Source organism: Dendrobates tinctorius, unplaced genomic scaffold, assembly GCF_039654945.1.
Source record: "Dendrobates tinctorius isolate UK_male_01 unplaced genomic scaffold, ASM3965494v1 ptg000020l, whole genome shotgun sequence".
Taxonomy (NCBI): domain Eukaryota; kingdom Metazoa; phylum Chordata; class Amphibia; order Anura; family Dendrobatidae; genus Dendrobates; species Dendrobates tinctorius.
Window position 1 is genome coordinate 9,486,264 of NW_027361688.1, and position 23,342 is coordinate 9,509,605.

Consider the following 23,342-nt stretch of genomic DNA (forward strand, 5'->3'; position numbering starts at 1 on the left):
AGTGCGGCTCTGCGGGTGGAGGTCGGTGCTGGAGGCTCCATTATTCTCTATGTGGAGTGGGGCTCTGCGGGTGGAGGTCGGTGCTGGAGGCTCCATTATTCTCTATGTGGAGTGTGGCTCTGCGGGTGGAGGTCGGTGCTGGAGGCTCCATTATTCTCTATGTGGAGTGTGGCTCTGCGGGTGGAGGTCGGTGCTGGAGGCCCCATTATTCTCTATGTGGAGTGTGGCTCTGCGGGTGGAGGTCGGTGCTGGAGGCTCCATTATTCTCTATGTGGAGTGTGGCTCTGCGGGTGGAGGTCGGTGCCGGAAGCTCCATTATTCTCTATGTGGAGTGTGGCTCTGCGGGTGGAGGTCGGTGCTGGAGGCTGCATTATTCTCTATGTGGAGTGCGGCTCTGCGGGTGGAGGTCGGTGCTGGAGGCTCCATTATTCTCTATGTGGAGTGCGGCTCTGCGGGTGGAGGTCAGTGCTGGAGGCTCCATTATTCTCTATGTGGAGTGAGGCTCTGCGGGTGGAGGTCGGTGCTGGAGGCTCCATTATTCTCTATGTGGAGTGCGGCTCTGCGGGTGGAGGTCGGTGCTGGAGGCTCCATTATTCTCTATGTGGAGTGCGGCTCTGCTGGTGGAGGTCGGTGCTGGAGGCCCCATTATTCTCTATGTGGAGTGCGGCTCTGCGGGTGGAGGTCGGTGCTGGAGGCTCCATTATTCTCTATGTGGAGTGTGGCTCTGCGGGTGGAGGTCGGTGCTGGAGGCCCCATTATTCTCTATGTGGAGTGCGGCTCTGCGGGTGGAGGTCGGTGCTGGAGGCTCCATTATTCTCTATGTGGAGTGCGGCTCTGCGGGTGGAGGTCGGTGCTGGAGGCCCCATTATTCTCTATGTGGAGTGTGGCTCTGCGGGTGGAGGTCGGTGCTGGAGGCTCCATTATTCTCTATGTGGAGTGCGGCTCTGCGGGTGGAGGTCGGTGCTGGAGGCCCCATTATTCTCTATGTGGAGTGCGGGTGGAGGTCGGTGCTGGAGGCTCCATTATTCTCTATGTGAAGTGCGGCTCTGCGGGTGGAGGTCGGTGCTGGAGGCGCCATTATTCTCTATGTGGAGTGCGGCTCTGCGGGTGGAGGTCGGTACTGCAGGCTCCATTATTCTCTATGTGGAGTGCGGCTCTGCGGGTGGAGGTCGGTACTGCAGGCTCCATTATTCTCTATGTGGAGTGCGGCTCTGCGGGTGGAGGTCGGTGCTGGAGGCTCCATTATTCTCTATGTGGAGTGCGGCTCTGCGGGTGGAGGTCGGTGCTGGAGGCCCCATTATTCTCTATGTGGAGTGCGGCTCTGCGGGTAGAGGTCGGTGCTGGAGGCTCCATTATTCTCTATGTGGAGTGTGGCTCTGCGGGTGGAGGTCGGTGCTGGAGGCTCCATTATTCTCTATGTGGAGTGTGGCTCTGCGGGTGGAGGTCGGTGCTGGAGGCTCCATTATTCTCTATGTGGAGTGCGGCTCTGCGGGTGGAGGTCGGTGCCGGAGGCTCCATTATTCTCTATGTGGAGTGTGGCTCTGCGGGTGGAGGTCGGTGCTGGAGGCTCCATTATTCTCTATGTGGAGTGCGGCTCTGCGGGTGGAGGTCGGTGCTGGAGGCCCCATTATTCTCTATGTGGAGTGTGGCTCTGCGGGTGGAGGTCGGTGCTGGAGGCTCCATTATTCTCTATGTGGAGTGCGGCTCTGCGGGTGGAGGTCGGTGCTGGAGGCTCCATTATTCTCTATGTGGAGTGCGGCTCTGCGGGTGGAGGTCGGTGCTGGAGGCTCCATTATTCTCTATGTGGAGTGCGGCTCTGCGGGTGGAGGTCGGTGCTGGAGGCTCCATTATTCTCTATGTGGAGTGCGGCTCTGCGGGTGGAGGTCGGTGCTGGAGGCTCCATTATTCTCTATGTGGAGTGCGGCTCTGCGGGTGGAGGTCGGTGCTGGAGGCTCCATTATTCTCTATGTGGAGTGCGGCTCTGCGGGTGGAGGTCGGTGCTGGAGGCTCCATTATTCTCTATGTGGAGTGCGGCTCTGCGGGTGGAGGTCGGTGCTGGAGGCTCCATTATTCTCTATGTGGAGTGCGGCTCTGCGGGTGGAGGTCGGTGCTGGAGGCTCCATTATTCTCTATGTGGAGTGCGGCTCTGCGGGTGGAGGTCGGTGCTGGAGGCTCCATTATTCTCTATGTGGAGTGCGGCTCTGCGGGTGGAGGTCGGTGCTGGAGGCTCCATTATTCTCTATGTGGAGTGCGGCTCTGCGGGTGGAGGTCGGTGCTGGAGGCTCCATTATTCTCTATGTGGAGTGCGGCTCTGCGGGTGGAGGTCGGTGCTGGAGGCTCCATTATTCTCTATGTGGAGTGCGGCTCTGCGGGTGGAGGTCGGTGCTGGAGGCTCCATTATTCTCTATGTGGAGTGTGGCTCTGCGGGTGGAGGTCGGTGCTGGAGGCTCCATTATTCTCTATGTGGAGTGTGGCTCTGCGGGTGGAGGTCGGTGCTGGAGGCTCCATTATTCTCTATGTGGAGTGCGGGTGGAGGTCGGTGCTGGAGGCTCCATTATTCTCTATGTGGAGTGCGGCTCTGCGGGTGGAGGTCGGTGCTGGAGGTCCCATTATTCTCTATGTGGAGTGGGGCTCTGCGGGTGGAGGTCGGTGCTGGAGGCTCCATTATTCTCTATGTGGAGTGCGGCTCTGCGGGTGGAGGTCGGTGCTGGAGGCTCCATTATTCTGTATGTGGAGTGCGGCTCTGCGGGTGGAGGTCGGTGCTGGAGGCTCCATTATTCTCTATGTGGAGTGCGGCTCTGCGGGTGGAGGTCGGTGCTGGAGGCCCCATTATTCTCTATGTGGAGTGCGGCTCTGCGGGTGGAGGTCGGTGCTGGAGGCTCCATTATTCTCTATGTGGAGTGCGGCTCTGCGGGTGGAGGTCGGTGCTGGAGGCTCCATTCTCTATGTGGAGTGCGGCTCTGCGGGTGGAGGTCGGTGCCGGTGTCTCCATTATTCTCTATGTGGAGTGCGGCTCTGCGGGTGGAGGTCGGTGCTGGAGGCTCCATTATTCTCTATGTGGAGTGTGGCTCTGCGGGTGGAGGTCGGTGCTGGAGGCTCCATTATTCTCTATGTGGAGTGAGGCTCTGCGGGTGGAGGACGGTGCTGGAGGATCCATTATTCTCTATGTGGAGTGCGGCTCTGCATGTGGAGGTCGGTGCCGGAGGCTCCATTATTCTCTATGTGGAGTGCGGCTCTGCGGGTGGAGGTCGGTGCTGGAGGCCCCATTATTCTCTATGTGGAGTGCGGCTCTGCGGGTGGAGGTCGGTGCTGGAGGCTCCATTATTCTCTATGTGGAGTGCGGCTCTGCGGGTGGAGGTCGGTGCTGGAGGCTCCATTATTCTCTATGTGGAGTGCGGCTCTGCGGGTGGAGGTCGGTGCTGGAGGCTCCATTATTCTCTATGTGGAGTGCGGCTCTGCATGTGGAGGTCGGTGCTGGAGGCTCCATTATTCTCTATGTGGAGTGCGGCTCTGCATGTGGAGGTAGGTGCTGGAGATTCCCCATTACTGGGCAGAGGGGGCAGTAACCTTTTCAGAGCTGAGACTATCTTGGTGCTTTTTTGTTGTCACTTTGTAAGAATCATAGCATTTTGTTCCTTGTACATGTGACCCAAGTATGGAAAACAGGAAGTAACAAAACACATATTGCAATGTCCCTTTCCTGTCCCCACATACAGTATAATTTTCCCACAGTATCACGTCCCCACATACAGTTTAATGTTCCCACAGTATCACCATCCCCCCACATACAGTATAATGTTCCCCACTACCGTCACCCCCACACAGTATAATATTCCCACAGTACTGCCATCCCCCACACAGTATAATGTTCCCCAGTACCGCCATCCCCCCCATACACAGTATAATGTTCCCCCAGTACCCAGTATCAGCCCTTGGTTTATGCAGGACTCTGCTGTCTGTGCTGGTTCTCATCGTCCTGGATGAGGTGAAGTTTGTGTGGGGTCAGGGAGGGTTTACAGGGTGGATATAGCAGAGACGTGTGTGTACAAGGTGTACGGAGCGGAGCCGTGTGTGTGTGTGTGTATGAGGTGTACGGAGCAGAGCCGCAAGTGTGTGAGGTGTACTGAGCGGAGCCGCACGTGTACGGAGCTGAGCCCCACGTGTGTGTATGGAGCGGAGCTGCGTGTGTGCAAGGTGTGTGGAGCGGAACAGCATGTGTACGAGGTTTGCGGAGTGGAGCCATGTGTGTACTGAGTTGAGCAGTGTGTGTGTGCAAGGTGTACAGAACGGAGCCGTGTGTATGAAGCATAAAAAGCGAAACCGTTTGTGTATGATGTATGCGGTGCCATACGTGTACAAGGTGTATGGTGGGGAGCATTCATACCTCCCAGCGAGACAGTCCCGATTTTGAGAGAGATACTGCCCCGGCTGGGAGCTTACTTTTCGTGCGGACACAGGAGTACACGGCGGAGCCCCGAGGAGCACTTTAAAATTCGCATGTGACGTTCCACCGGAAGTGACGTGCTAGAAGCTAACCGGAAATTAGGTAATTTCGGGAGGAGATTGTGACGGAACCATGGAGGCACTTTAGGGAATGCTTCAGATCCATCACCATGTCCTCCTCCAACAGCGCGGACAGCAGGATCGCCTTGAACTTGGGGATGTCGGCCATGTGAGCGGATCGTTATATTTCCTGCATCGGGAGGCTCAGGTGGCATTACAGTGGGAGCCGGGCTGCTATAGTATCTTTATAGAATCTTTCTATCTCTGTTTCTTTATCTCTCTAATCTTTCTTTTCTCTCTCTCTCTCTCTTCTTTCCATTCTTTCTTTCTCTCTCTGTTCTTTCTTTCTCTGTTTTCTTTTTTCTCTGTTCTTTCTTTCTGTCCCGCCTCCTCTCCTGTCACGCCTCCTGTCCTGTGGATCTCCTCTGCCTGCTCGCCGCGTTCACGAGCATCGTGCGCCCGCCGCCTGCTGTGTACCCGCCAATCAACTCTGCAGCGCCACGGTGATTAACCCCCTTGCCTCCAGGCTCCAGCTAGCTATATATTGATCGAGGGAGCTGTATGCGCGAGAGGGGAGCTGTACATTTGGGCCTGTATACCTGGAGGAGGGAACTGTATAAAGACGAAACATTGGAGAACTGTATAACCTTGGGGGGGGGGGGGGGGGACAGCTGCCTGTATACCCTTGTAGGGGGCAAGAGCTGTATACCCGTTGGGGGGAGTTGTATTCCCATGGGGGGAAAGCTGCCTGTATACCCTTGTAGGGGGCAAGAGCTGTATACCCTTACGTGGGGGGGGGAGCTGTGCTCCGGAGATAATACAATAGAGAGCATATTGTTATACAGTAGTTAGCAACAATTGCTGCCGGTGAAAACTTTCCCTTTCTGCATTTTTATTATTCCTTGGCTGTCTTAACATTGGGTTCAATAAAAAAATGTGAGTAACTCTTTCTGTCTATAATTGGACTGCTTTGAGTTATCCTGGACTGTATCTCTATTGTAGTACTGTAAATCTGAATGTGGCAGAACAAGAGGATAAGATTAGATTGTACATCTGAGTGCTACAGTTCGCGCTCTACTGTTATGGCTAAAATGTTAATGATATGGGGGCCCCCACCAGATTTTCTGCCCAGGGGCCCCCACCAACCTTAATCCGGCCCTGCATATACCCATCATACATATCCTCCATCCCATAGGCCCGTGCCCATATACCCATCATACATATCCTCCATCCCATAGTCCCATGCCCATATACCCATCACACATCATCCATCCCATAGGCCCGTGCCCATATACCCATCATACATATCCACCATCCCATAGGCCCGTGCCCATATACCCATCATACATATCCTCCATCCCATAGTCCCATGCCCATATACCCATCACACATCCTCCATCCCATAGTCCAGTGCCCATATACCCGTCACACATCCTCCATCCCATAGTCCAGTGCCCATATACCCATCACACATCATCCATCCCATAGTCCCATGCCCATATACCCATCATACATATCCTCCATCCCATAGTCCCGTGCCCATATACCCATCACACATCCTCCATCCCATAGTCCCGTGCCCATATACCCATCATACATATCCTCCATCCCATAGTCCAGTGCCCATATACCCATCACACATCCTACATCCCATAGTCCCGTACCCATATACCCATCATACATCCTCCATCCCATAGTCCAGTGCCCATATACCCATCACACATCCTCCATCCCATAGTCCTGTGCCCATATACCCATCATACATATCCTCCATCCCATAGTCCAGTGCCCATATACCCATCACACATCCTCCATCCCATAGTCCCGTGCCCATATACCCATCATACATATCCTCCATCCCATAGTCCAGTGCCCATATACCCATCACACATCCTCCATCCCATAGTCCCGTGCCCATATACCCATCACACATCCTCCATCCCATAGTCCCATGCCCATATACCCATCATACATATCCTCCATCCCATAGTCCCGTGCCCATATACCCATCATACATCCTCCATCCCATAGTCCAATGCCCATATACCCATCACACATCCTCCATCCCATAGTCCCATGCCCATATACCCATCATACATATCCTCCATCCCATAGTCCAGTGCCCATATACCCATCACACATCCTCCATCCCATAGTCCCGTGCCCATATACCCATCACACATCCTCCATCCCATAGTCGAGTGCCCATAATAATAATAATAATAATAATAAATTTTATTTTTATAGCGCCGACATATTCCGCAGCACTTTACATTTCAGAGGGGATTTGTACAGACAATAGACATTACAGCATAACAATAATCACATAGATCATAACAGATAACAAGAGGAATGAGGGCCCTGCTCGCAAGCTTACAGACTATGAGGAAAGAGGGAGACACGAAAGGTGGGTGGTAACAATTGCCCTGATTGTATGGACCAGCCATAATGTTAAGTGTGTAACAGTACAGACGCAGAGGGCTAATGGAGGCATAAAGCATGTGGGAACATGATGCGGGGAACCTGGTTATGGTAAAACTTTTGGCTGTGCCACACAGGGATAGATTAGGTTAATGTGTTGAGGCGATAGGCCAGTCTGAATAAATGCGTTTTCAGGGCACGCTTAAAATTGTGGGGATTGGGGACTAATCGTATTGACCTGGGAAGTGCATTCCAAAGAATTGGCGCAGCATGTGTAAAGTCTTGGAGACGGGAGTGGGAGGTTCTGATTATTGTGGATGCTAACCTCAGGTCATCAGCAGAACGGAGGGCGCGGGTAGGATGGTATACTGAAACAAGGGAGGAGATGTAGGGTGGTGCTGAGCCATGGAGGGCTTTGTGGGTGAGGGTCATAAGTTTATACTGAATTCTGGAGTGGATGGGTAGCCAGTGTAATGACTGGCACAAGGTAGAGGCATCGGTGTAACGATTGGTGAGGAATATGATCCTGGCTGCAGCATTCAAGACAGATTGGAGAGGGGAGAGTTTGGTAAGAGGGAGACCGATTCGAAGAGAGTTACAATAGTCGAGACGAGAATGAATAAGAGAAACAGTAAAAGTTTTTGCGGAGTCAAAAGTAAGAAAAGGTCGAATTCTAGAAATGTTTTTGAGGTGCAGATGACAAGAGCGAGCCAGTGATCGAATGTGGGGGGCAAAGGAAAGCTCGGAATCAAGTATGACCCCAAGACAGCGGGCATGTTGCTGGGGAGTAATAGTGGAACCACACACGGAAATGGCAATGTCGGGTATAGGTACATTAGTAGCGGGAGGAAACACCAGGAGTTCAGTCTTTGACAGGTTCAGTTTCAGATATAGTGAGGACATGATGTTAGACACAGCGTTTAGACAATCGCCGGTGTTTTCTAGAAAGGCTGGCGTGATGTTGTCAGGAGAAGCAGCGTATAATTGGGTGTCATCAGCATAGAGATGGTACTGGAAACCAAATCTACTGATTGTTTGACCAATAGGGGCAGTGTACAAGGAGAAGAGGAGGGGACCTAGAACCGATCCTTGAGGAACCCCAACAGTAAGGGGAAGGTGAGAGGAGGAGGAACCGGCAAAAGATACAGTAAAGGAGCGGTCGGAGAGATAGGAGGAGAACCAGGAGAGAACGGTGTCCTTGAGGCCGATGGAACGGAGCATAGTGAGGAGGAGCTGATGATCCACAGTGTCGAATGCTGCAGAGAGATCCAAGAGAATTAGCATGGAGTAATGACCATTAGATTTAGCTGTTAGCAGATCATTAGAGACTTTAGTGAGGGCAGTTTCAGTAGAGTGTAAAGAGCGGAAACCGGATTGGAGAGGGTCGAGAAGAGAGTTATCAAAGAGATAGCAGATAAGACGGGAGTGGACCAGGCGTTCCAGGAGTTTAGAGATGAAGGGAAGATTAGAGACAGGTCTTTACTTTGCCGCACAGTTTTGGTCGAGGGATGGTTTTTTAAGTAGTGGATGTATGATGGCATGCTTAAATGAGGAGGGAAAATACCAGAAGAGAGAGGGAGGTGAAATATTTTAGTTAGGTGAGGGGTGACAGCAGGGGAAAGGGACTGGAGGAGATGTGACGGAAATGGGTCACTGGTGCAAGTGGTTGGGCGAGAAGATGCAAGGAGCCTGCTTACTTCTTCTTCTGTGACTGGTTCAAAATCAGAGAGTGAGCTAGATGCAGTGGGGGAGGGAGGACGGTGCATGGTATGAGGTGATTTGGAGATAATTTCCTGTCGGATCTGGTCAATTTTTTCTTTGAAGTAATTGGCAAGATCGTCAGCTCGGAGCTCCGTGGTTGGGGCCTGTACTCTTCGGTTGAGTAGAGAATGAAAAGTGTCAGAGACGTTTAGGGTTATTGGATAGTGAGGTGATGAGGGTGTTGAAATAGGCTTGTTTGGAGAGGTGAAGGGCAGTGTTGTATATGCCCATATACCCATCATACATATCCTCCATCCCATAGTCCAGTGCCCATATATACCATCACACATCCTCCATCCCCTAGTCAACCATTGTGACATCATAATGAGCGGCGGGGCTTGCAACCTATGATGAATCAGCGTCGCCATGGCAACCATTATGACATCATAATGAGGGGCGGGGCTTGATACACACACACACTTTTTACCCATTATGTAGATAGGGGCAAAATTGTTTGGTGAATTGGAACATGCAGGGTTAAAATTTCGCCTCACAACATAGCCTAGGACATTCTCGGGGTCCAGACGTGTGACTGTGCCAAATTTTGTGGCTGTAGCTGCGACGGTGCGGATGCCTATCCCGGACATACACACACACACACACACACACACATACATACACACTTGAGCTTTATATATTAGATGGTGGAAAATAGGGCTGATTTTAAGTTTTTATTGTTTGTTTTCTTCATATTTCTTAATACTTTTTTCTCTTTTACTTTTCACTATTATTGTTAGTCCTCTTAGGCGACTTAAAGCTGCGATCGTACCATCGCTTGTGCTATTACAGACAGTGATGCCTCAGCATTGCTGCATATAGCAGAAATCACAGTCTCCTTTTGAAATGGGGCCACAGGGATGGTTTCAAAGGAGCTTGGTAATGACAGACACGGGGGTCATGACAACCCACGATCAACGATGATGTCACGGGTGCGCCGATGGGTGGAGAGAATGATGAATGAGCATGCCGGCACGTGTTAAATGCCGCTCTCGTAGATTGACAGCGGCACTTAACAGGTTAACAATTGCGGGCAGACCACTGCTCCATCCGTGATGGTTAGCGACAGATCCTAGCTGTAATACACAGCCATCACCTGCTAGGTATGGGACGGGCTCGCTGCGTGAGCCTGTTTCTCTCTTGCGCCGTACATGTACGACGCATGTCGTGAAGGGGTTAACTTTTCTGTCGATGGAGCTTTGTTAGAGCCTACTTTAACTGCGCCGATCTGCAGGTTTTTTTAATACCATTTTGGGGTACAAATGTTCATCACATTTTATTGCATTATTAGGGGGGGGACAACAACGACTGAAAAATCTGACTCTGTGGTATTTATTGTATGTTTTAAATAATTTTATATTTTGATCGGACTTTTATAGATGCGGTGATACCAATTAATTTTTATTATTATTTCCTACAAACAGGGAAAAAGGGGGGTGATTTCAACTTTGAGGTTTGTTTTTATATATATTTTCATTATTTTGTTTAGTCCCCTTATGGATCATGATTGTGTGATCATTTGATCACTTATACTATAAACTTCACTACCACAGTATAAATTGTCTCCTTTGAAATTCAGCCTAAGTACCAAGATGGGGGCTTTATGCGGGCCCCGACTGCCATTGTAACCCATCGTCTCTGTAACAACCCTGCTGGCGTCACTGCATGGCCTCCCATCCCTCGCACATCAACTTACTCACTGCTCCGGGTCATGCTGTGAATTCTGTCTGTTGCCAGTCCTGTGCTCTTTGCCTCTGCTCTCCTGTATGTTTCCTGGCTATGTGTGTATAGGGGGCGGCGCCAGAACTCTCTGGATCTTATGCAGTCAGGGTGCACCTGGCCCCGTTCTGTGTATTTCCTCCTTCTCTGGAGGAATACTTCTTGTCTTGCCTTGTACCTCGTCTGCCTGCCAGGAGGCTGAATATCCTGGCCCTTGAGTCTTGGTTCCAGTACCTTGTCTGTACTCTGTCCTACCTTAGTCTCCCTTTCTCCTTGTCTGTGGCTTCCTTCCTTGCTGTATCTTTCCTTGTGTCCTCCCTGTCTGTGCATCTGCACCCTTGCAGCTCTGTCTGTGCATCTGCACCCTTGCAGCTCTGTCTGTGCATCTGCGCCCTTGCAGCTCTGTCTGTGCATCTGCGCCCTTGCAGCTCTGTCTGTGCATCTGCGCCCTTGCAGCTCTGTCTGTGCATCTGCGCCCTTGCAGCTCTGTCTGTGCATCTGCGCCCTTGCAGCTCTGTCTGTGCATCTGCGCCCTTGCAGCTCTGTCTGTGCATCTGCGCCCTTGCAGCTCTGTCTGTGCATCTGCGCCCTTGCAGCTCTGTCTGTGCATCTGCGCCCTTGCAGCTCTGTCTGTGCATCTGCGCCCTTGCAGCTCTGTCTGTGCATCTGCGCCCTTGCAGCTCTGTCTGTGCATCTGCGCCCTTGCAGCTCTGTCTGTGCATCTGCGCCCTTGCAGCTCTGTCTGTGCATCTGCGCCCTTGCAGCTCTGTCTGTGCATCTGCGCCCTTGCAGCTCTGTCTGTGCATCTGCGCCCTTGCAGCTCTGTCTGTGCATCTGCGCCCTTGCAGCTCTGTCTGTGCATCTGCGCCCTTGCAGCTCTGTCTGTGCATCTGCGCCCTTGCAGCTCTGTCTGTGCATCTGCGCCCTTGCAGCTCTGTCTGTGCATCTGCGCCCTTGCAGCTCTGTCTGTGCATCTGCGCCCTTGCAGCTCTGTCTGTGCATCTGCGCCCTTGCAGCTCTGTCTGTGCATCTGCGCCCTTGCAGCTCTGTCTGTGCATCTGCGCCCTAGCCGCCCTGCCTGCACGGCTCCTTAGCCGCCCTGCCTGCACGGCTCCCTTGCCGCCCAGCCTACTCCGCACTCCTTCGGCTCTGCCTACTTCACACTCCTGCCTATATCCATACCTGCACCTCCTGTGTGAACAGGTCCAAATCCTGTTCCAACATACACCACTCCCTCCTGCCTGCACCTGCTGTGTGAACAGGTCCCTACCTGCCCCTTCTCATACCATGCCCGCCTGTCCTGTGTCTCCAAGCCGTGCCCGCCTGTCCTGTGTCTCCAAGCCGTGCCGGCTTGCCCTGTGTCTCAGCCTGCTTGTCACTCGCACCTGTCCAGGTGTCCTGTTCCCGAGTGGGATCAGCAGCCACAGCCAGACACCACCCTGGAGTGGCACCCGGCAGCTACCTGCCGCACAAGCCTGACCTCACCATCAGAGGCTCCAGTGAAGACCGAGGTAGCTGCCGTAGTTACGCCCCTTCCAGGGTAGTCTGGTTTGTGGCACAGTGGGGCCACAACCCCCTGGCTCGCGCCACTCAGCCAAGGCGCGAGCGTGACAGTTTGCTCAGACCATAGTCCCCGCTGAGTCCCATGTTCTTTCACTCTCGGAGCAAGATGAACTTTTTTGCCAGTATGGGCAACCAAATAAATTTAACCGGTCTGAAGCCCAATCCTTCACTTCTCCACCCACCATTGTGGTCTCCAATAGACTGTTTGCTCAACTAGAGGCTGGCATACCTAAAGTTGAACCTCCCTCGGACCCGCCAAAATATGATGGGAATCCTAAGCAGTGTCGTGCCTTTATGGAGCAGTGCCTACGCTATTTTCAATGGCATGCTTCTTACTTCGCCAGCGATCGGGTAAAGGTAGGATTACTAATGTCCTACCTAACAGGTGATGCGTTGCAGTGGCTTAACCCCCTTTGGGAAGCAGGGGATTCCATCACCTTAAGCTTACTGGCCTTCCTGGTGGCCTTCTGCAAAGCCTTTGACAAGCCCAGTACAGTGTTTCCTGAAGAGTCTTCCCCCAAAAGCTTCCAGGAACGGACCGGACGAAAGAAACCTGTGGCCAATTCATCTCCTCAGTCTGTGACCGTCCATGACCCATCTGTTCCTCAGCCTGCCAAAGCAGCCTCCCATGCAAGATCCAAGAGGTCTAAGAAAAAGGGGCTGGCTAGGTTGTTGCCAGAGGCCAGTCCTGAGAAGGAACATCCTGATGGTCTCAGCCCTGTGAAGCCAAAGCTCCAGAACCTTGGGCCAGTAGGAGAGGCTGCCCTTGGTGAGAATACCTCCTCTGTACTCAAGTCTGTTCCGATGCCTTGTGGGAGTTTCGTCCGTGCAGATGTATGCAAGCTGCAAGCCAGACGAAGTCTGTGCATGGTCCCTGCTCCACCGCTCCAGAATCCATTGAGGGGGTTTGGTGATGGCCGAGCCCTACTTGTGAACAGTCCAGTATTGAGGGTTCAACTACAGCTCCTAATCGAAGTATTATACCCTGAGACATTTGTCTGCCATCTGCTGACCAATAAGCCATGGTGTACTGACGTCACTGAAGAAAAGAAAGCAGTGGCACCCTCTCCGCACACCTCCGGTGACCATACCAGTGACCAGTCCTCAGGAACATCCCTGACGCTTGATAGTCTTCCCCAGGATAATGGGCTGAAGATGGATCCTGAGTGGATTCCCTCGGCTCCTCTATGGCCAGTGGGTGAAGGTCCCAGGATTGAGCATTGCTCATTCGCCAACGTGGGGGAAGTGGCCCAGTTTTTTACGGGTAACAGGCGGAAGTGGCTCCCCGTATGTATGCCTCCAGCTTCCATGTGGCAGGTGGATGAAGAGGTAAGAACAGTGGCCTATGTATCTCCGTTTTTTACCCATCTGGAGGAGGAGGTCCAATTTTCTTGGGATAACGGGCAAAAAATTGACTCTGTGCAGGTGTCTTCAGTTTCTAGCTGGCCGGCTGATGTAGGAGCGAAGTTTGAAGCTGCCAGGGCCCCGCTTTTTGCCAATCTGTAGGAAGAAGTCCTTGCACCCTCTGTGTTGGAAGCTGTTGGGCACCAAGAAACTTGGCACTCTAGGATTCCTGATGGCACACATATTCCACCCTACCTGAAGGATGTCGTATCAACCTGGACTGTGTGTGGTCCCATACTCCTTCAGGTCATTCTGGTAGGCTTGAGGAAGAGGGGCCGTAAAGGGGGGTACTGTGACAACCCTGCTGGCGTCACTGCATGGCCTCCCATCCCTCGCACATCAACTTACTCACTGCTCCGGGTCATGCTGTGAATTCTGTCTGTTGCCAGTCCTGCGCTCTTTGCCTCTGCTCTCCTGCATGCTTCTTGGCTATGTGTGTATAGGGGGGCGGCGCCAGAACTCTCTGGTTCTTATGCAGTCAGGGTGCACCTGTCTAATCTGTCCCTGACCAATCACCTAGAGCCCTTGACTATTTAGCTCCGCCACACCAACTGAAACATTGCCTGAGCAATGTCTAATCTCAGTTTGTATCTTGCTGCTGAGGAAGCCAGGACCCGTTCTGTGTATTTCCTCCTTCTCTGGAGGAATACTTCTTGTCTTGCCTTGTACCTTGTCTGCCTGCCAGGAGGCTGAATATCCTGGCCCTTGAGTCTTGGTTCCAGTACCTTGTCTGTACTCTGTCCTACCTTAGTCTCCCTTTCTCCTTGTCCATGGCTTCCTTCCTTGCTGTATCTTTCCTTGTGTCCTCCCTGTCTGTGCATCTGCACCCTTGCAGCTCTGTCTGTGCATCTGCACCCTTGCAGCTCTGTCTGTGCATCTGCACCCTTGCAGCTCTGTCTGTGCATCTGCACCCTTGCAGCTACCTGCCGCACAAGCCTGACCTCACCATCAGAGGCTCCAGTGAAGACCGAGGTAGCTGCCGTAGTTACGCCCCTTCCAGGGTAGTCTGGTTTGTGGCACAGTGGGGCCACAACCCCCTGGCTCGCGCCACTCAGCCAAGGCGCGAGTGTGACAGTTTGCTCAGACCATAGTCTTGCTGCAATCGATCTAGCTATAGCCAGTTTCTCCCACCTCGCTGTGTTTTTTTTTTTTTTTTTGACCCTTCATATCCTGAAGCTATGATATTTTACACCTCCGCAACCCAATCATGTACCTAGAGTGCATGCCAACTACAGATAGTGGACTGGGCTTTAAGCCAAACTCTAGCCAAGGCCAACATCCTACTTAAAAAAGGGAAAGAAAGACACGGCTGTCTTAAAAAAACACATGACGGCTAATCAGAGGTTTCATATAACATATGTTTGAAATTAAGAAGGACTTGCAACTGATTTAAAAAATATTGATTTTAATACATTGTGGAAATCCCTGTGCTCCTGATTCTTTTGCTCTTTTCCGTTTTGTTCTGCGTCACTCCACTGCAGAGATATTTACATTTATTTCATCTGGAGTGCACTATGTGCCTCTTCTATGTGTCTGGACTACTACCCCTAATATCCCACAACATCCCGTCAGCCAGAGCTACCGGACTACTACCCCTAATATCCCACATCATCCCGTCAGCCAGAGCCACCGGACTACTACCCCTAATATCCCACATCATCCCGTCAGCCAGAGCCACCGGACTACTACCCCTAATATCCCACATCATCCCGTCAGCCAGAGCCACCGGACTACTACCCCTAATATCCCACATCATCACGTCAGCCAGAGCCACCGGAGTACTACCACTAATATCCCACATCTTCCCGTCAGAGCCACCGGACTACTACCCCTAATATCCCACATCATCCCGTCAGAGCCACCGGACTACTACCCCTAATATCCCACATCATCCCGTCAGCCAGAGCCACCGGACTACTACCCCTAATATCCCACATCATCCCGTCAGCCAGAGCCACCGGACTACTACCACTAATATCCCACATCATCCCGTCAGCCAGAGCCACCGGACTACTACCACTAATATCCCACATCATCCCGTCAGCCAGAGCCACCGGACTACTACCACTAATATCCCACATCATCCCGTCAGCCAGAGCCACCGGACTACTACTTCTAATATCCCACATCATCCCGTCAGCCAGAGCCATCGGACAACTACCCCTAATTTCCCACATCATCCCGTCAGCCAGAGCCACCGGACTACTACCACTAATATCCCACATCATCCCGTCAGCCAGAGCCACCGGACTACTACCACTAATATCCCACATCATCCCGTCAGCCAGAGCCACCGGACTACTACCACTAATATCCCACATCATCCCGTCAGCCAGAGCCACCGGACTACTACCCCTAATATCCCACATCATCCCGTCAGCCAGAGCCACCGGACTACTACCCCTAATATCCCACATCATCCCGTCAGCCAGAGCCACCGGACTACTACCCCTAATATCCCACATCACCCCGTCAGCCAGAGCCACCGGACTACTATTATTATTATTTATTGTTGTAGCGCCATTTATTCCATGGCGCTTTACATCCCGTCAGCCAGAGCCACCGGACTACTACCCCTAATATCCCACATCATCCCATCAGCCAGAGCCACCGGACTACTACCCCTAATATCCCACATCATCCCGTTAGCCAGAGCCACCGGACTATTCCCCTTAATATGGCACATCATCCCATCAGCCAGAGCCACCGGACTACTACCCCTAATATCCAACATCATCCCGTCAGCCAGAGCCACCGGACTACTACCCCTAATATCCCACATCATCCCGTCAGCCAGAGCCACCGGACTACTACCACTAATATCCCACATCATCCCGTCAGCCAGAGCCACCGGACTACTACTTCTAATATCCCACATCATCCCGTCAGCCAGAGCCATCGGACAACTACCCCTAATTTCCCACATCATCCCGTCAGCCAGAGCCACCGGACTACTACCACTAATATCCCACATCATCCCGTCAGCCAGAGCCACCGGACTACTACCACTAATATCCCACATCATCCCGTCAGCCAGAGCCACCGGACTACTACCCCTAATATCCCACATCACCCCGTCAGCCAGAGCCACCGGACTACTATTATTATTATTATTTATTGTTGTAGCGCCATTTATTCCATGGCGCTTTACATCCCGTCAGCCAGAGCCACCGGACTACTACCCCTAATATCCCACATCATCCCATCAGCCAGAGCCACCGGACTACTACCCCTAATATCCCACATCATCCCGTTAGCCAGAGCCACCGGACTATTCCCCCTAATATGGCACATCATCCCATCAGCCAGAGCCACCGGACTACTACCCCTAATATCCAACATCATCCCGTCAGCCAGAGCCACCGGACTACTACCCCTAATATCCCACATCATCCCATCAGCCAGAGCCACCGGACTACTACCACTAATATCCCACATCATCCCGTCAGCCAGAGCCACCGGACTACTACTTCTAATATCCCACATCATCCCGTCAGCCAGAGCCATCGGACAACTACCCCTAATTTCCCACATCATCCCGTCAGCCAGAGCCACCGGACTACTACCACTAATATCCCACATCATCCCGTCAGCCAGAGCCACCGGACTACTACCACTAATATCCCACATCATCCCGTCAGCCAGAGCCACCGGACTACTACCACTAATATCCCACATCATCCCGTCAGCCAGAGCCACCGGACTACTACCACTAATATCCCACATCATCCCGTCAGCCAGAGCCACCGGACTACTACCCCTAATATCCCACATCATCCCGTCAGCCAGAGCCACCGGACTACTACCCCTAATATCCCACATCATCCCGTCAGCCAGAGCCACCGGACTACTACCCCTAATATCCCACATCACCCCGTCAGCCAGAGCCACCGGACTACTATTATTATTCTTTATTGTTGTAGCGCCGTTTATTCCATGGCGCTTTACATCCCGTCAGCCAGAGCCACCGGACTACTACCCCTAATATCCCACATCATCCCATCAGCCAGAGCCACCGGACTACTACCCCTAATATCCCACATCATCCCGTTAGCCAGAGCCACCGGACTATTCCCCCTAATATGGCACATCATCCCATCAGCCAGAGCCACCGGACTACTACCCCTAATATCCAACATCATCCCGTCAGCCAGAGCCGCCGGACTACTACCCCTAATATCCCATATCATCCTGTCAGCCAGAGCCACCGGACTACTACTCCTAATATCCCACATCATCCCGTTAGCAAGAGCCACCGGACTATTCCCCCTAATATCCCACATCATCCCATGAGCCAGAGCCACCGGACTACTACCCCTAATATCCCACATCATCCCGTCAGCCAGAGCTACCAGACTACTACCCCTAGTATCCCTCATCATCCCGTCAGCCAGAGCCACCGGACTACTACCCCTGGAAAACATGTATTTGGAAGTCGTCTTGCTACACTTGTAAGGAGAGCTTTAAACTAGAACAATATGGGAAGGGAAGCAAAAGACCAGAAAAAGCCATACACCTGACAAATGCTATTGAGAACTCTGCTATTAGAAGTGGAAGGAAAGAACAAAGACAAAAGAATCTAAATAATAAAAATATTGGAGAAAGAGAAACCAATCACAATCTAAAATGTTTCTATACTAATGCACAAAGCATGGGCAACAAACAAGGAGAACTGGAACTACTAACGCAGGAGAAGAAATATACGTCATTGGAATCACTGAAACTTGGTGGGACGATACACATGATTGGAATACAAGGCTAGAAGGATAGAACTTATTTGCATGAAACAGACTTGATAAACGAGGAGGAGGTGTCGCATTGTATGTTAGAAACACGTATATCTGCATAGAGATCCAAGCTTCAGAGACTGGGAGTTCTGAGGAAACTGTTTGGGTAAGAATACAAGGACTGAACAATGGAAAGGACACCATTGTAGGCATTTACTACAGGCCGCCTGTGCAAGCTGAAGATATGGATGAACTCTTTATGCATCAAATGGCCAAGTTCTCCAAAAAATATGACATAGTTGTCATGGGAGATTTCAACTATCCAGACATTTGTTGGGAATCTCTCTCAGACAAAACTAACAGGTCAAGGAAATTCTTATCCTCTCTTGCTGACAACTTTATCTTCCAAAAGGTAGGGGAAAAAGCAAGGGATCTGCTACATTGGATCTAATCCTTATAAACAGGGAGGAAATGGTTGAGGAGGTAAAAGTGGCTGGGACCCTAGGAGGTAGCAACCATGCTATTTTAGAATTTTGGATAACTAGAGGAGGAAAACCTGTGAAGACTCAGACGTCAAGGTTAGATTTCAGAAAGGCAGATTTTAAGGGATTCAGAAAGAGAATTGGAGGGATCCAATGGCTGGATATCTTTAAAGACAAAAATGTCCAGGAAGGATGGGAAATCTTGAAAAATGAAATTCTCAAAGCACAATCGTTAACAATTCCGAAAAGAGGGAAGAATAGGAAGCATTTAAGGAAGCCAGGATGGATGAACACAGAACTTAAGCACATGCTAAAAAGGAAGAAAGAAATGTTTATAAAATGGAAAGAGGGAGGCATATCTAAAGAAGACTATAATGCTGTCTGCAGAACCTGCAGGGCACAAATCAGATTAATAAAGCTGACAATGAATTGAGGCTTGCAGGAGACGTCAAAAGCAATAATAAAGGATTTTGGGGATATGTCAAAAGTAAAAGAAAAGTCAAAGATGCTATAGGATTTTTACAGGATGAAAATGATGAAACAGGATGTTGGGAAGGCCGAACTTTTAAATTCCTATTTTGCATCTGTTTTCTCTCAGAAAGGAAATGTAGCATCAGCTATTCTTCACTGTCCTATTAAGGGAATAGAAGAATCCAGGATATCTATAAACAGAAATATAGTGAGGAAACACTTAGATAACCTAAATAAATTCAAGTCTCCAGGTCCAGATTAATTACACCCCAGAGTACTGAAGGAGATAACAGAAGAAATTCTATGATTCTAATATCCCATATCATCCCGTCAGTCTGGGATCAGAACCAGAGCGCTGAGTGGAACAGTCCTAACTACCATAACCGGGATCCCTTTAAGAGAAGCCTGGGGTCAGTACCAAAGCGCAGAGTGGATTTGCCCTCACTTCCATACCAGGGATCCCTTTAAGAGAGGCCTGGGGTCAGTACCAAAGTGCAGAGTGGATTTGCCATCACTTCCATACCGGGGATAACTTTAAGAGGGGCCTTGGGTCAGAACCAGAGCGCTGAGTGGAGTTGCCCTATCTTCCATACAGGAGATCCCTTTAAGAGAGCCTGGGGTCAGTATCAGAGCATTTGAAGGCAATTGCCCTGACTTCCATACCGAGGATCCCTTTAAGAAAGGCCTGGGGTCAGTACCAAAGCGCAGTGTGGATTTGCCCTAACTTCCATACCAATGATCCTTTTAAGAGACCCTGGGTTCTCTCTCTCTCTCCCCTTTTCCAGAGTTCTGTTCCTTTAAATTTCATACACTGGCTGCTGTAAGAAAATGTTCTTATCGGGAGAGTTGGAAGAGCCGGATAAAACTGCAGACAATTCTTCTCGAAGCTGAGGTTGAAGTTTATTCGGAGATACACTGCAAAACAGATACAGAGGAGTTGGAATATGCGGGCAAAAACAGGAATTCAGACGGGCACAGATTTGCTAGGAGGTCTAGCAGTGATAAGGCTCTGTGTCCTGGCCATGGTGAGGCACAGTGGCATGATGGCAATGGAATGGCAACAAGCAACAGTAACAAGAGCTTCTTATACATTATCAGAACAAAGAAAGCTGCATTTTGCCGCAGAGGGCGTTAACATTATAATTCTAAGGAGTTTTCATGGTAATCTACAGAAACGTGGTTTAGAAAAGAGAATATAATGACATAATACGAAGATAATAATAATACATTTTATTTTTATAGCGCCGACATATTCCGCAGCACTTTACATTTCAGAGGGGATTTGTACAGACAATAGACATTACAGCATAACAATAATCACATACAGTAGATTATAACAAATACCAAGAGGAAAGAGGGCCCTGCTCGCAAGCTTACAGTCTATGAGGAAAGAGGTAGATACGAAAGGTGGGTGGTAACAGTTGCCCTGATTGTATGGACCAGCCATAATGTTAAGTGTGTGACAGTACAGACACAGAGGGCTAATGGATGCATAAAGCATGTGGGAGCATAATACGGGAAATCTGGTTATGGTAAAACTTTTGGCTGTGCCACACAGGGATAGATTAGGTTAATGTGTTGAGGTGATAGGCCAGTCAGAATAAATGCGTTTTCAGGACACGCTTAAAATTGTGGGGATTGGGGACTAATCGTATTGACCTGGGAAGTGCATTCCAAAGAATTGGCGCGGCACATGTAAAGTCTTGGAGACGGGAGTGGGAGGTTCTGACTATTGAGGATACTAACCTCAGGTCATCAGCAGAACGGAGGGCGCGGGTAGGGTGGTATACTGAAACAAGGGACGAGATGTAGGGTGGTGCTGAGCCATGGAGGGCTTTGTGGGTGAGGGTCATAAGTTTATACTGAATTCTGGAGTGGATGGGTAGCCAGTGTAATGACTGGCACAAGGTAGAGGCATCGGTGTAACGATTGGTGAGGAATATGATCCTGGCTGCAGCATTCAAGACAGATTGGAGAGGGGAGAGTTTGGTAAGAGGGAGACCGATTAGAAGAGAGTTACAGTAGTCGAGACGAGAATGAATAAGAGAAACAGTAAGAGTTTTTGCAGAGTCAAAAGTAAGAAAAAGTCGAATTCTAGAAATGTTTTTGAGGTGCAGATGACAAGAGCGAGCCAGTGATCGAATGTGGGGGGCAAAGGAAAGCTCGGAATCAAGTATGACCCCAAGACAGCGGGCATGTTCCTTGGGAGTAATAGTGGAACCACACACAGAAATAGCAATGTCGGGTATAGGTACATTAGTAGAGGGAGGAAACACAAGGAGTTCAGTCTTTGACAGGTTCAGTTTCAGATATAGTGAGGACATGATGTTAGACACAGTGTTTAGACAATCGCCAGTGTTTTCTAGAAAGGCTGGCGTGATGTCAGGAGAAGAAGCGTATAATTGGGTGTCATCAGCATAGAGATGGTACTGGAAACCAAATCTACTGATTGTTTGACCAATAGGGGCAGTGTACAAGGAGAAGAGGAGGGGGCCTAGAACCGATCCTTGAGGAACCCCAACAGTAAGGGGAAGGTGAGAGGAGGAGGAACCGGCAAAAGATACAGTAAAGGAGCGGTCGGAGAGATAGGAGGAGAACCAGGAGAGAACGGTGTCCTTGAGGCCGATGGAACGGAGCATAGTGAGGAGGAGCTGATGATCCACAGTGTCGAATGCTGCAGAGAGATCCAAGAGAATTAGCATGGAGTAATGACCATTAGATTTAGCTGTTAGTAGATCATTAGAGACTTTAGTGAGGGCAGTTTCAGTAGAGTGTAGAGCGCGGAAACCACATTGGAGAGGGTCGAGAAGAGAGTTATCAGAGAGATAGCGGATAAGACGGGAGTGGACCAGGCGTTCCAGGAGTTTAGAGATGAAGGGAAGATTAGAGACAGGTCTATAGTTAGCAGCACAGTTTTGGTCGAGGGATGGTTTTTTAAGTAGTGGATGTATGATGGCATGCTTAAATGAGGAGGGAAAAATACCAGAAGAGAGAGGTTAAATATTTTAGTTAGGTGAGTGGAGATATTAATTAACATTTCTCCAAGCAACACTAAAACCCATAAGTCATTGGTATCTATGGTTACTGTCCTAAAATCTTATCATTGTCTCCAATCTATGTCCATAAATTCTTACATCCTGACATTTTAACTACTCTACACTTCGCTACCACACTATCACATATAAGCATACTGACCATATATTTGGTGACCTGTGGCCCTATTGATTGATCCAATCTTCCTCTATGCACATCTACTGGGTTGGTAAGAGACATGATCTCATTTTCTATCCTCCATTTAGTACATTTTATCAGCTCTTTTGTAAAAGTTGAATCTTCTCTAACTTTCAGCAAAATAGCTGCTAGAGACAACATGGCCGCTCAGTATATTATGGCTGACCATTCTCTTACAGCTGCTGCAACGGATCCATCCAAAAACTGGATCCGGTGCATCACTTTTTTGCAAATCTGCAACGGATCCGTTTTTTCACACTTTGACAGTTTGGTATGGAGGATGTGTGATGGGGATATAGGCACGGGAGGGGGGATTCATTTCTGTCATGTGCTCACTGCTTCTTTCTGGGGGGCAGACAATGGCTGGGAGCTTATGTTCCCAGGGATGCTAGATTTCTCCCACCATGTCAGTGTCTGCTGAGGTGTTGTCAAGTGGCAAAACTTGCTCATAGCAACCAATCACAGCTCAGCTTCTTTTAACCAGCTCTGGTGAAAAGAGAGATGCTTAGTGATTCGTTGCAAGGAAAACTGTTGCTCATAGCAACCAATCACAGCTCAGCTTCTTTGGAACAGCTCTGGTGAAATGAAAGATGCTTCGTGATTGGTTGGTGATACACACATACATACATTCTGTTTTATATATATAAATTATTATTATTATTTTAATATTTTAATATTGTTATTATTTATTAAGAAGGTGGAGGGGAAAAACCGTCATCTACATAATTTTTTGTCCTCTTATATTTTGTTATAGAACATCTTATTCTGCACACAACGAGCTTCACAAAACCTTTTCGCCCTCCTAGATATCTGACTACTGTCTCCATCTAAAATAGAACTGATACTCCGCACATCTCCCAGTTTATTGATTTGTACCCAGGACTCCATGTCGCTGAACAAATGTTTTGGTCCGATGAGAAGTTAATAAATATTTATATATATTTTTTGGTATTGATTACTCAAAACCCCCACTCCTCTCCCTCATCCGTGTACGGAGGGACGCAGCTTCATAAGAGCGTGATGGTTAAATCCATCGAAGCTGGACTAGCTGGATGGTACATGA